Raw genomic sequence first — 14,632 nt, forward strand, 5'->3', positions numbered from 1 at the left:
TGACGCGCTGCTCCTTGAGGAAGACCGTCTTCAGGCTGCTGTACGAGCTGCTCGCTACCAGCAAGCTTTGCGCCGCTACCATAGCTGCAAAGTTAACGCCAGAAGTCTCGAGGAAGGCGACCTTGTTCTTTGGCGTGTTCAGTCCGCCAAGAATTCCAACAAGTTGACGCCAAAGTGGGAAGGCCCTTACTGGGTGAGACGAGTCACTAGGCCTGGCACTGTCCGCCTTGAGACCGAAGATGCCATTCCAGTGAGCAACTCCTGGAACATTGAGCATCTTCGTAAGTTTTACCCGTAAGGCGCGGTTCCCGGAACCCGTTCCGGCAACCACCTTTTGTACAAGTCTTGCCGTTGTTGCATGTAATCCTTTGTACAAAGCCGGGCGCAGACCCCGTGCATAAGTAAAGCTCATGTGCTCCGCACATCTTGTCAATTTCATGCTTTCTATTTTTTGCATGCGTTATCTGACGCTTTGTGCAGCACCTCCTCCCCGGTAAGCAATAACGAGCCATAAGGCTCCATATCTTTATTTTCTCCTATTTCTTTTTTCTAGGAAAGGAAGGTTCCCCCGCCCACAAGTTTGCCGGGGGGGAAAGGAGAAGATAATGGTATGGACCAGGCGTCGTTCAAGAAAGTTCCGCCTTACCGGGAAGCAAACGACAAAAAAGCTAAGTTGCCAAAGCTTGAGCAATCAAATTTTTTAAATTTTTAAGTTATCTCCCTTGAACGACCGCACTTTGTATGGAAAACCTGTGCGCGGAGGAACCAACTCGTAGCTAGTTGCGCCCTTACTTTGTTTCGAGTCCGCTCAACAACTTAAGTGAGCTACGACTAGTTGCGACAAGGTTTCTTGTCGGTAGCGGCACCGCCAGCAGGCTGCTGACGTCCCGCACTCAGCGCTCGCGGCTAAGGTGCCTGCACCGACAAGTTCCCTAAAAGCGTAGGGCAAAAACATACAAAGAGAGGAATCAAGTAAAGGGAATAACATTGCAGTCATTACCCAGAATAGAGTTATATTACAAAGTAGCTTGTCGCGGCTCTAACAGATTGTTTTCATAACATGACCAGCAGCGACAAGAAAAGAAGAAAACGGGCGGCCTAGTCTACGCGATCGCCCTCAATCCTCTTGATCCCGCTCACCTTATCCACAATGGGTGCGACAAGGGTCTTGAGCGCCTCTAGATCAGCATCCGGCGGCAGGGTCTTGAGGACGTTGGTGAGGTTGAGGCCCGGGTTGCGGAAGGCCACCTTCACCAACACCTTTTGAAGAGCTCCCGCGCAGATTTTGCGCGACTCGTCGGCCAGCTGCTTTGGGATCTTCTCTCGGAGCCGCTGGAGGGCCGTCGCCACGCCTTTGAAGAACAAGGTGAGCTTGGCGCTGGGTTGGAGGTTCTCATCAAAGGGATACCCGAGATCCTCCACCCCCAGCTGCGCCAGCTCCCTGTCGATATCTGCGGCAGCACTCACGAGACCCTCCGTCCAGTGCTCCACTTTCTCCAGTGTCTTGGTCAAAGTGGTCAGCTTCAACTCAAGATCTGCGTTGGAGTCCTTGGCGGCGCTAAGCTCTTCGCCCTTCTCGGCGAGGCGAGCCTGCAGCTCTAAGTTGCTGTGGGCGTCCTTCTCCCGCTCAAGCTTGAGCGTGGCAAGATCTTTACCACTCGCCTTGAGATCGGCCTCCAGCTGCGCCACCTTCGTCTCCAGCTCCTTCTTGGCGGCCTCGGCAACTGTGGCAACATCCTCTGCTTGCTTAAGGGCTCCACCGATTTCTTGCTCACGCGCAGCAAGCTCCTCCTCGTGGCTGTCGAGGTTAACTTTCCGCTGCGCCAGCTCGCCCTCCCGCGCAAACAGCTTCTCAGCGGCAAGCCGATGTTGCTCTTCAACTTTGGCCTTCTCGAGCAAGAAGGCCTTCTGCTCGTCGGCGAGTTGCTCCCGCTCTTCTGCCAGGGACCGGAGAGCTTCCTGGTTGAGACCCCGGAGCACCTCCGCGCGCTTCTTGACGTCCGCTCCCGCCTTCGCGACAAGCGCCTCGCGGGATTCCAGCTTGGCTTGCCGCGCGCGGTAGAGCGACAATAGCTTCCGCAGCAGCCGCTCCTCCTCAGGCTCGCCACTGCTGCTGCTCGACGCATCAACTAGCGTCAGCCCAGCGGAGGCGAGCACCTCTCCATCAAAGCTCTCTCCCTCGACCGGCGCCCTGGAGCTTGACGCCCAGGGGAGGTTGATGAAGACGCCATCGCCAGCCTTCAAGTAGACGCCTGGCTGGGGCTCTTCGGAGCCTGGCGCTGCGGCAGCGGCGGACGGGTCGGCGGTCGACATAGCGCCTGGCGCTCCTGCGGCCTCAGGGCCGTCAGTGCGATCGCCAGACCCCCCGCCGGCTACTGCGGCGGCAGCTTTGGCGGCCTCGTCGCCGGCGGGATCATCAGCGCCAGCTGCTTCTTCAGTGGCAGCGGCATCGTCGGCAGCAACCTCGGTCTCCATCGGCTCCACAGAAGATGGGTCTGATTGCCGGAAAAGTGAGAAAAGTCAAGCAAATACCCAAGAAGAAGAACCCAAGGGAAGCTTTGAAGAGAAGATTACCTGTACTGGGTTCGGCAGTCGTAGTCTCCGCCGCCGGGGGGACGCTCGTGCTGTCCCTTGTCGGAGAACTCCCCCTTGCCGGAGGACTCTCCCTTGGCACTTCGGGGGTGGTCTCCGGACGCTCCTGGTGGGGCTGCTCTGCGCCTACACAAACCAACAGTCAGATGTCAGCAAAGAAAGAGTATCCATGCGCGCCCAACAGCGGAAAGCAAACCATATACTTACGCTGGGGGCTGCTCTGGAGAACAGTTGCCGGGTCCGGCAAGGTGGTCTCGGGCGCACCCCCTGCTGTCGTGGTGGGTTCTTCCTCGATGACAATCACCGGGACCTTGGCTCTCTTCGCTGCTCTCTGGGCCAGAGTCCTGGAAAGGAATAAGTTCAGAGTAAAGCAAATGCGATACAAGACAAAACAGCAAGAATTGAAGAACAACAAGAGAATCTTACTCTTCTTCCTCTTCCTCGTCGGAGCTGAATGCGGAGAAGTCGAAGTCCGGCTCACGTCCGGCGCAAGGAGGCGGAGGAGTAGTTTCCCTTGGCCGCTTGGCAGGAACATTGGCGGTGGTCTGCGACGACCCCGCTCCAGCAGCCGCCGCGGCGTGAGAAGCGGCAGGAGCAGAAGCGGTGGTCCGGCTGGACCCCGCTCCAGTTGCCTCAGCAGCGTGAGGTGCTCCCGCAGCAACAGTGCTTGCCGCGGTGGAGCGTGTCACGCGGCGCGGCGACTGTTCACTCGCCTGCCGCCCCGCTACGTCCCCGGCCTTGCGGAGACGCCTTCTTGGTGGGGATGGAGGCTCTCCTTGCGGCGAGCTGCCTGAAGACGAGGAGGAAGAGGAGTTGATCTCCAGCGAGCCGCTCGTATCCTTGGCGGGCTCGCTCGACTCGACGTCATGCCCGGCAAGCTCTTTCTTGCCGGCGGGCTCCCCTCGCTCGGCACGGCTTGCCGCCTCTCCTGCATTTGCCTCCTCCACGGTGAATCCAAATTCGCCCGCGGCTGCGGCTGCCGCCGCCTCTTCCAGCCTAGTGGCGATGCGTGTCATCTCCGCATCGGTGGTGTCGCGGGTGAGGCTATCCTTTTCGTCGGGGCGGACCGGCACTTCTACCAAGCCGTCAAAGAACTGCTGCACGACGTCATCTGCAGGCACTTGCCAAGTTGGGGCAATTCCATGCGAATCGCACAGCGGCATCATTGCACGGATGCGGTCGAGCGCGGAGTTGTTGTACAGTGGAACGACACCCTTCGGCAACCTGAACACTTCGGGATGTTGAGGGTCGTACTTGAACAGTTCCTGGAGCATCGCGTTGAGCTCCAGAACAGTGAAGTTGAAGTTGAGGCCCGGACGCAGCCTCATGATATCCGCCGCATTCTTGAATTCCCAGGTGGGTCTCCCCCGTTCCTGTAGGGGGCCGATGCGGCAGCGAAGAAAATCTGCGCCAACAGCGCCTACAGTGAGCCCGGCAAGCCTGAGGCATAGGATCCGGGTGACGGCAATCTTAAGCCTATCATCTTCCGGGGCCACGTCACTCCAATCGCTGCCGCGTGCTACTGGGGCTTGGCGCCGGGCGGTAAACGGCTGCGGGTTCTCCTCGACAATCCAGCACCAGTCTGCTCTCCATTCCTCCCACTTGCCACGGAACTCTCCCTCCAGATAAGTGTCCTTCTTGCCGGCCCTCGATATCCAGGCGATTCCGCCGGATAAAGGCTCTCCTCTCTCTACTCGGGGCATAAAGAAGTGGCAAAAAGGGCTACATTGGGATGGACTCCGACAAAGTTTTCGCAGAGATGTGCGAAAACTGCCATGGTCAGAACGACATTGGGGGTGAAGTCAAGGAGGTGGAACCCGTAGGTGTTCATGATATCGCAGAAAAACTCAGAGAAGGGCGGGCAGAGCCCGCAGTAGAAGAACAAGGCGAAGAAAGGATATCCGTTTGGAGCCATTTTCCAAGCGGCGGCTGGAAGTACCTTCGTGCACGGATGCGCTCGCGTCTCCGTCGACCAGAAGAGATAGTAATTCTCCCTCAGCTCCCTCGCGGCAAGCTTGGGGGGGGAGACTGCCCGCTCATTTCGCAGCGCCGCAAGCCGCTGCGCCTCGGTCGACTTCACAACCTTCCCCTTATTGGCTCTCGGAGCCATGGCGGAAGTGGTGGAGGAGGTCGATGGCGTTGGTGGTGCTGGTGGCGATGGGGGGCGGGGCGCTGTTCTCTTTCAGCTTTGGTAAGACGAGGGAGCGGCGGAGGTTTCCGACATTGGAGTAGCAACCGGCGAATGGGCGAACTGCCCCTGTTTCCCCTGCTTATAAGGAGGGAGGGGGCGGACGTTCCGCATTTCCGAATAAAGAAACCACCCACGATCTCTCCCACGATGCCGCATTCAACGCGTGCCGTTCGAGGAGGGCGCGGTAGATACGGAGAGAGATACGGTGTAACCCAGGCCGCACGTGCCCGTGCCCTGTTTTGGGCCTGGCCCAACAGCGCTCGGCATCGTGTATGGCCCAGGCCCGGGGGCTCCTGTCGGTGTACTAGAGTAGGGGTACCCTAGTATCCCGAACTTGTGCACGGGCAGTCGCAGCATCCCGCGGCAAGGCTTGCCGGGTGACCGCCAAGGTCCTCCGTGGTTCCTTTGGAACCATTCAAAGACAAAGTATCCAAGCCAAGGAACTGGACAAGACCTCGGCAAGAGGAGCTTGCCGGGAAGGCCAACCAAGGCATCTCAAGGAACTTGCCAGATGCGCCACGCGTCCCGGCAAGGCCCAGTGAGCGACAAGCTCCCGGATGCGACAAGACAACGACCGCAGCAAGGCGCTTGCCGCGGCAAGCCACCACTCTGTGCCCACGCTCCAGCATATCCACCAACGTGTCACTCGGGGACCCTTCCAGGCGTACGTGGCGGGAGGCTGTGCAGCCAGCGGTGCGCGGTGGCAAGCGGCGCTAACAAGATTGCCATCGTGGCAAGCGGTGGCGTCCCTGACGGTCCCTTTTGCACTATTTAGGCGACGCAGACGGGCATTTAATGCCTTTGTCCCCTGTCGTTAGGGTTAGGTATGATACACTGTAGCAGGTAGCTGTACCAACTGCAACACCTTTCCATTTTTACCCTTGTCTATGTTGCCACCTATTGGTGACCCCTTGAGCATATAAAAGGAGGCCCATGCGCAACGTAGAGAAGGAGGAGAAAAAGAGAACACTCACGCTCGGGCTTGTTAGCTGCTGGGGTGTACTGTAGCACTCCGCGCTCCCGAGCAAGAACTCAATACAAACCACAAAGCAGGAGTAGGGTTTTACGCATCCGTGCGGCCCGAACCTGGGTAAACGGCTCATGTGTTTCGCCTCGATCCGCTCTTCGTGCGACCCTCGCCCCCGCCGAACCGAAAGGGACTCGGTCCGCCAGTCCCATAGGTGCTCGTGGATCAGTACCCCGGCACGCTTGTTGGGAGGCAACCCAATTTTATTTTTATTCCTTGATTTTTTATCCTGTTTAGTAATAAATAAATTATTTAGCCTCTGTTTTGGTTGTGTTTTTTGTGTTTAATTAGTGTTTGTGCCAAGTAGAACCGTTGGGAATACTTGGGGAAAGTCTTGTTGAACTTGCTGTAAAAAACAGAAACTTTAGCGCTCACGATAACTGCTGTCATTTTTATTTGGAGAGTGCTATTTAGTTAATTATTTTTGTACATGATTAATAGATAAATTCCTCACGTCCAGCAATTTATTTTAGAATTTTTGGGGTTCCAGATCTTGCTCTAGCTACAGATTACTACAGACTGTTCTGTTTTCGACAGATTCTGTTTTTCGTGTGTTGTTTGCTTATTTTGATGAATCTATGGCTAGTAAAATAGTTTATAATCCATAGAGAAGTTGGAATACAGTAGGTTTAACACCAATATAAATAAAGAATGAGTTCATTACAGTACCTTGAAGTGGTCTTTTGTTTTCTTTCGCTAACGGAGTTTATGAGTTTTCTACTTTAAGTTTTGTGTTGTGAAGTTTTCAAGTTTTGGGTAAAGATTTGATGGACTATGGAACAAGGAGTGGCAAGAGCCTAAGCTTGGGGATGCCCATGGCACCCCCAAGATAATCTAAGGACACCTAGAAGCCAAAGCTTGGGGATGCCCCGGAAGGCATCCCCTCTTTCGTCTACTTCTATCGGTAACTTTACTTGGAGCTATATTTTTATTCACCACATGATATGTGTTTTGCTTGGAGCATCTTTTATGATTTGAGTCTTCGCTTGTTAGTCTACCACAATCAACCTTGCTGTACACACCTTTTGAGAGAGCCATACATAATTTGGAATTTGATAGAATACTCTATGTGCTTCACTTATATCTTTTGAGTTATATAATTTTGCTCTAGCGCTTCACTTATATCTTTTAGAGCACAGTGGTGGATTTGTTTTATAGAAACTATTGATCTCTCATGCTTCACCTAGATTATTTTGAGGGTATTAATAGCATGGTAATTTGCTTAATAATAATATGCTTGGTATTCAAGATTTGTAAAACTTTCTTTTGAGTGCGTTGAATACTAAGAAAAAAATTGATGCTTGATAATTGTTTTGAGATATGAGGATGGTGATATTAGAGTCATGCTAGTTGAGTAGTTGTGAATTTTAGAAATGCTTGTGTTAAAGTTTGTGATTCCCGTAGCATGCACGTATGGTGAACCGTTATGTGATGAAGTCGGAGCATGATTTATTTATTGATTGTCTTCCTTATGAGTGGCGGTCGGGGACGAGCGATGGTCTTTTCCTACCAATCTATCCCCCTAGGAGCATGCGCGTAATACTTTTCTTTGATAACTTCTAGATTTTTGCAATAAGTATATGAGTTCTTTATGACTAATGTTGAGTCCATGGATTATACGCACTTTCCTTCCTTCCACCATTGCTAGCCTCTCTAATACCGCGCACTTTTCGCCGGTATCATACACCCACCAAATACCTTCCTCAAAACAGCCACCATACCTACCTATCATGGCATTTCCATAGCCATTCCGAGATATATTGCCATGCAACTTTCCACCATTCCGTTCATTATGACATGCTCCATCATTGTCATATTGCTAGCATGATCATGTAGTTGGCATCGTATTTGTGGCAAAGCCACCATTCATAATTCTTTCATACATGTCACTCTTGATTCATTGCATATCCCAGTACACCGCCGGAGGCATTCATATAGAGTCATATTTTGTTCTAAGTATTGAGTTGTAAGAAAAATAAAAGTGTGATGATCATCATTTTTAGAGCATTGTCCCAAGTGAGGAAAGGATGATGGACACTATGATTCGCCCATAAGTCGGGATGAGACTCCAAACAAAAAAAAAGAGGCCATAAAAAAGGCCCAAATAAAAAAAGAGAGAAAAAGAGAGAAGGGACAATGTTACTATCCTTTTACCACACTTGTGCTTCAAAGTAGCACCATGATCTTCATGATAGAGAGTCTCTCATTATGTCACTTTCATATACTAGTGGGAATTTTTCATTATAGAACTTGGCTTGTATATTCCAATGGTGGGCTTCCTCAAAATGCCCTAGGTCTTCGTGAGCAAGCGAGTTGGATGCACACCAACTTAGTTTCTTTTGTTGAGCTTTCATATACTTATAGCTCTAGTGTATCCGTTGCATGGCAATCCCTACTCACTCACATTGATATCTATTGGTGGGCATCTCCATAGCCCGTTGATACGCCTAGTTGATGTGAGGCTATCTTCTCCCTTTTTGTCTTCTCCACAACCACCATTATATTCCACATATAGTGCTATATCCATGGCACACGCTCATGTATTGCGTGAAGATAGAAAAAGTTTTGAAAATGTCAATAGTATGAAACAATTGCTTGGCTTGTCATCGGGGTTGTGCATGATTTAAATACTTTGTGTGGTGAAGAAAGAGCATAGCCAGACTATATGATTTTGTAGGGATAGCTTTCTTTGGCCATGTTATTTTGAGAAGACATAATTGCTTTGTTAGTATGCTTGAAGTATTATTATTTTTATGTCAAAATGAACTTTTGTCAATCTTTTGAATCTGAATATTCATACCACAATTAAGAAGATTTACATTGAAATTATGCCAAGTAGCACTCCGCATCAAAAATTCTGTTTTTATCATTTACCTACTCGGGGACGAGCAGGAATTAAGCTTGGGGATGCTTGATACGTCTCCAACGTATCTATAATTTTTTATTGCTCCATGCTATATTATCTACTGTTTTGGACATTATCAGGCTTTATTATCCACTTTTATATTATTTTTGGGACTAACCTATTAACCGGAGGCCCAGCCCAGAATTGCTATCTTTTTGCCTGTTTTAGGGTTTCGAAGAAAAGGAATATCAAACGGAGTCCAAACGGAATGAAACCTTCGGAAACGTGATTTTCTCATCAGATAAGATCTAGGAGACTTGGACCCTCCGTCAAGAAAGCCACGAGGTGCTCACGAGGGTGGAGGGTGCCCCCCCTAGGGCGCGCCCCCTGCCTCGTGGGCCCCTCGAAGCTCCACCGACGTACTTCTTCCTCCTATATATATCCATGTACCCCCAAACGATCGGGGACGGAGCCAAAAACCTAATTCCACCGCCGCAACTTTCTGTATCCACGAGATCCCATCTTGGGGCCTGTTCCGGAGCTCCGCCGGAGGGGGCATCGATCACGGAGGGCTTCTGCATCATCATCCAAGCCCCTCCGACGAAGTGTGAGTAGTTTACTTCAGACCTACAGGTCCATAGTTAGTAGCTAGATGGCTTCTTCTCTCTTTTTGGATCTCAATACAATGTTCTCCCCCTTTCTCGTGGAGATCTATTCGATGTAATCTTCTTTTTGCGGTGTGTTTGTTGAGACCGATGAATTGTGGGTTTATGATTAAGTCTATCTATGAATAATATTTGAATCTTCTCTGAATTCTTTTATGTATGATTGGTTATCTTTGCAAGTCTCTTCGAATTATCAGTTTGGTTTGGCCTACTAGATTGGTTGTTCTTGCCATGGGGGAAGTGCTTAGGTTTGGGTTCGATCTTGCGGTGTCCTTTCCCAGTGACAGAAGGGGCAGCAAGGCACGTATTGCATCGTTGCCATCGAGGATAACAAGATGGGGTTTTTATCATATTGCATGAAACTATCCCTCTACTTCATGTCATCTTGCTTAAGGCGTTACTCTGTTTTTAACTTAATACTCTAGATGCATGATGGATAGCGGTCGATGAGTGGAGTAATAGTAGTAGATGCAGAATCGTTTCGGTCTACTTGTCTCGGACGTGATGCCTATATACATGATCGTACCTAGATATTCTCATAACTATGCTCAGTTCTGTCAATTTCTCAACAGTAATTTGTTCACCCACCGTAGAATACTTATGCTCTTGAGAGAAGCCACTAGTGAAACCTATGGCCCCCGGGTCTCTTTCTCATCATATCAATCTCCATCACTTTATTATTGCTCTTTTTTACTTTGCTTTTACTTTTTAGTTTGCATCTCTATACCCAAAAATACCAAAAATATTATTTATCATCTCTATCAGATCTCACTTTCGTAAGTGATCATGAAGGGATTGACAACCCCTAAGCGCGTTGGTTGCATTGAGCTATTGTTTTTGTGTAGGTATGAGGGACTCGAGCGGGGCCTCCTACTGGATTGATACCTTGGTTCTCAAAAACCGAGGGAAATACTTACGCTACTTTGCTGCATCATCCCTTCCTCTTCGGGGAAATCCAACGCAGTGCTCAAGAGGTAGTAGCACTCCCCTTGGCAACTGCCAAGCTTGGGGGAGGTGCCCCGGTATCGTATCACAATCACAACTCCTATCTTTACCATTTTCCTTAGTTCGATCCTATTAGTAGTATTTTGATCTAGTAGAATAAAGTTTATGGCATGATCTAGTTTTGAGTTTTGCCTTATGATCTCTCTATGTAATCGAGTCCGTGAGGTATATAATAAAGATTAGTGTTGAGTCAAGGGCTTTATTTTCTTGCTATGATCTTCGGTGAATAAAAGAAAAGAGAAAAAGAATAAGAAGAAACAAAAGTTCATATTGATCTTATTGATAGTAATGACTTCACATAGAAAGAGTGTGATGATTAAAAGTTATTGGGAGTTGGCAGACATAGCTTTGGTCATCGTTGCAATTAATAGGAAGTAATAAGGAAAGAGAGGTTTCACATATAAATATACTATTATTGACATCTTTTATGATTGGGAGCACTCATGAAAATATGACATGCTAAAGAGTTGATGTTGGACAAGGAAGACAACGTAATGGGTTATGTTTTCTTATATCTGAGATAAAGTATGTTGTCATGGATCATCCAACATGTTGAGCTTGCCTTTCCCCCTCATGCTAGACAAATTCTCAGCACCAAGTAGAGATACTACTTGTGCTTCCAAATACCCTTAAACCAGTTTTGCCATGAGAGTCCACCATATCTACCTATGGATTGAGTAAGATCCTTCAAGTAAGTTGTCATCGGTGCAAAGCAATAAAAATTGCTCTAAATATGTATGATTAGTGTGGGAGAAATAAGCTTTATACGATCTTGTGATGTGGAAGTAATAAAAGCGACGGACTGCATAATAAAGGTTCATATCACAAGGGGCAATATAAAGTGACGTTCTTTCGCATTAAGATATTGTGCATCCAACCATAAAAGCGCATTGCAACCTCTGCTTCCCTCTGCGAAGGGCCTATCTTTTATTATTATCTTCTACCTTATGCAAGTGTCATGGTGATCTTCACCTCTCCCTTTTTCATTTTATCCTTTGGCAAGCCCAGCATGTTGGAAAGAGCCTGATATATATATATATATATATATATATATATATATATATATATATATATACATATATATATATATATATACATATATATATATATATACACACAGACGGTCTATTCTGCTAATATTAGCAGAATAACTATTCTGCACACCACTTCGGCACTGCACGCTCAACAGAAGCGCACTGCATCATTTTGACGACGAGCAATGCAATAGAGACTAGTGAACTTTTCGTCGGAAAAAACTGCACGCGTTATTTTTTTCGTTACTGTTTTTGCTCTAATTTTTTAAACGTTTATCGGAATGAGGCGTGTAATATACCATTGAAAAGCTATGGATTAGGCGTAACTTCGACATGTTGAACACTTTTCGAGATTCCACACGGTTTAAGAGCAGTTTTGAAAATAGTGCGGCGGATGACGAGTGGCAGCGAGCGTTTTTTCGTGTTTTTTTCTAAACCGCTTGTTGGAATGAAGAAAATGATACGCCGTTGGATAGATATCGTTGAGGCACATCTTTTTCATATATAAATCTTTCTCTAATTCATTACGGTTTAAGAGCAGTTTCAAATTTACTAAATCGCGGAACTCTGTTTTTCAATTTTTTTGAAATTTTCGGTACTGTTTTTGCTCCTGTTTTCTAACCGTTTGTCGAAACGAGACATATGATACGCCGTTGGAAAGCTACAGACAAGGTGCAACTTTCATATGTTGAAATGGTTTTGAGATTCCTTACGGATTTTAGTTAATTTTGAAAATCGTGCGGCTGACTTCGAGAGGCAGCGGCTGTTTTTTCGCGAAATTTTTACAAACCGGCCGTCGAAATGATTCAAATTATACGCCGATGGAAAGATATCGACAAGACGCAACTTTTTCATGTAGAACACTCTCTCTAATTCCTTACGGTTTAAGAGCAGTTTCAATTTTACCAAAATGCGGAAACTCTGTTTTTCGCGCCACCCAAATCGACTTGTGTACTGCATCAGACAAAAGAATGCACTGCTTCAGACAGGAAGCCGCACCCCATCAGATGGGCAAGCGAACTGCTTGATTTATTTTATTTACACGTAAATTTTCTCATGCGAGGAAGTGGACAGGACTTCACATCGGGCGTAAGTGAACCCCAAATGCATGGAGAAGTAAACCGCATTACTTTATTTGTCGTTTCAGTAACATTTTTTTCTTTTTGCATTTACAAGATGAACAACATCAGACATCCGGCCGCACTGCTTCAGTTAGAAAACCGCACTGCATCAAATGGTCACTTACAAGATGAACAACATCAGACACCCGACCGCACTGCTTCAGTTTAGAAAACCACACTGCTTCAATTAGAAAACCGCACTGCATCGAATGGTCAAGGGAATGACATTACTTTTTTTGTCGTTTCTCTACCATTTTTCATTTAACACATCTTTGCACTGCATCAAACGGTCAAGTGAACGACATTACTTTTTTTGTTGTTTATCTACCATTTTCATTTAACACATCTTTGCACTTCATTTCCTTCTTTCTTTTTTCTGTTTGGAGTTTTGGGTTTCCACATTGGCGAGCTATACACATGCGAAGAAGCAAACCACATGGTCGAGGGAAATGAGCCACAACAGAATTCAAAATGAACTTCTTTGGTAAACAATTTTCAAATGAGTCCAGATAACTTTTATACATAAAATCATCAAACATGGAAAACACCATTTTTGCACTGCATGTCCACATGGTCGAAACTGCATGCTCATGTCATGTTTCGCTGCAATCAAACGAGTCCCTGTAATCTTTATACAAAAAAATACGCAAACACAAAAAGCAACGTTTGCACTGCATGTGCAGATACTCCAAACTGCATTCTGAAGACATGTCTCCCCACAAAATTCTTCCAGATTAGCCCCTGCAATTTTTATACATAAACTCCTCAAACACAAAATTCACCATTTTGCACTGCATGCTAACATGCTCCAAACCGCACTGTAATTCACATGAACCGCATCAAAGAAAGCCGTGCAGCAGCGACCACCAGGGAGGGTTGAGGACTGCATCAAGAGTCGTCGTGGTCCTCCTAGCGGAAACTGGTGAACTGCAAGCCTGAAAAAAAATTCAAACACCACACATCAGATTAGCGAACTGCAAGATGTCGGCCGTGAGGGAAGAGATGGATGATCTTGCATTGGGCATGTTTCTAGTGGATCCACGCAAGAGAAGAGGAGGTAGCTGCGTCGGGACCGAGGAGCAGCACCGGATCGGGAGGTGGTGGAGGAATGGGGAGGCAAGAGTCGCCGGTAACCTCCCCCTGGCTCACCGGATTCGGTGGATGGTGGTCGGTGGAGGGCGGGGAGGCGGATCTGGCGGCTAGCTGACGCAGGGCCCGACATAGACGGAGACGCGGATCCGGCGGCCCGGGGATGAAGGGGAGGAGGGAGAAGTGGCTGTTGTCCAGGACGGCATCGGAATCCGGCGATGCAGTGGTAGTCAGGGGCGTTGGCGGATCCGACCAGAGTAGCAGAGGAGGTGTCACCGCGACGACAGAGGGCGGGGGCAAGGGCTGCTAGATCTAGCGGATGAGGTTGGCGGAGGGGTAGGGGAGGCTAGCAGGCGCCGGAGAAGGTGAGGAGGGTGGGGCGGTCGGTGGGCGGGGAAGAAGGAAGTGGATCCAGGGGGTGGCGGCGATTCGGGGTGGAAGAGGAGGCGCGGCGGCGTCGGCTGGGAGGAAGTGGAGGCGTGGTGACCCCGGCCGGGAGGAAGAGGAAGTGCGGGGAGGGAGGCGACGCGACGGAGGAGGGAGGCGGCGCTACGGCGCGGGAGGGGGCGGGCCGGCGGCACAGGGGTGGGGGTTTGCCCGACGATGTGGGAAGGGAGGTGGAGGTCGTGCGGGAGTGGGAGATGGTGCTTGACCACGGGATAAGGTGGGGGGTGGAGGACTTTTTTTTGACCCACGCAGTTCGGTCGGGTGTTTAGCATGGTTAGTTTGTAGTTACGGGATGGGCGGAGGTGTTAGCAGAATAAGCACGGGTGTTATCATAATAAAACTCTTAAGGGTGTTATCATAATAGACCTACCATATATATATATATAATTGGATGTAGGGGGGCATGAGTTATTATTGTTGACATTACCCTCGAGGTAAAAGGTTGTGGGGCAAAACTATAAGCCCCTGTCTTTCTCCGTGTCCAATTAAAACTCCAAAACTACAAGTATTCACTCAAAAAAAAGACACATCCGTGACATTTTGGGCCGAACGAATTTTTTTCCTGTCATACATATGACACTTCTATGACGATAATTGTGACAAAACCTGGTATCAT

General features: G+C 48.6%; 1 long non-coding RNA gene across 1 annotated transcript; it reads right to left on the minus strand.

The window, feature by feature from the left end:
• Positions 1-12,980: 12,980 nt before the first annotated feature.
• LOC125510561 (uncharacterized) lies at positions 12,981-14,278 on the minus strand. The gene is made up of 2 exons (XR_015602692.1): positions 13,497-14,278; positions 12,981-13,415 (listed from the first exon to the last, which is right to left on the minus strand). It is a non-coding gene; the product is annotated as an uncharacterized LOC125510561 (long non-coding RNA).
• Positions 14,279-14,632: the final 354 nt, after the last annotated feature.

The sequence above is a fragment of the Triticum urartu genome, chromosome 5A (genome assembly GCF_056163025.1).
Source record: "Triticum urartu cultivar PI428250 chromosome 5A, HENAU_Tu73, whole genome shotgun sequence".
In the NCBI taxonomy this organism is placed as follows: Eukaryota; Viridiplantae; Streptophyta; class Magnoliopsida; order Poales; family Poaceae; genus Triticum; species Triticum urartu.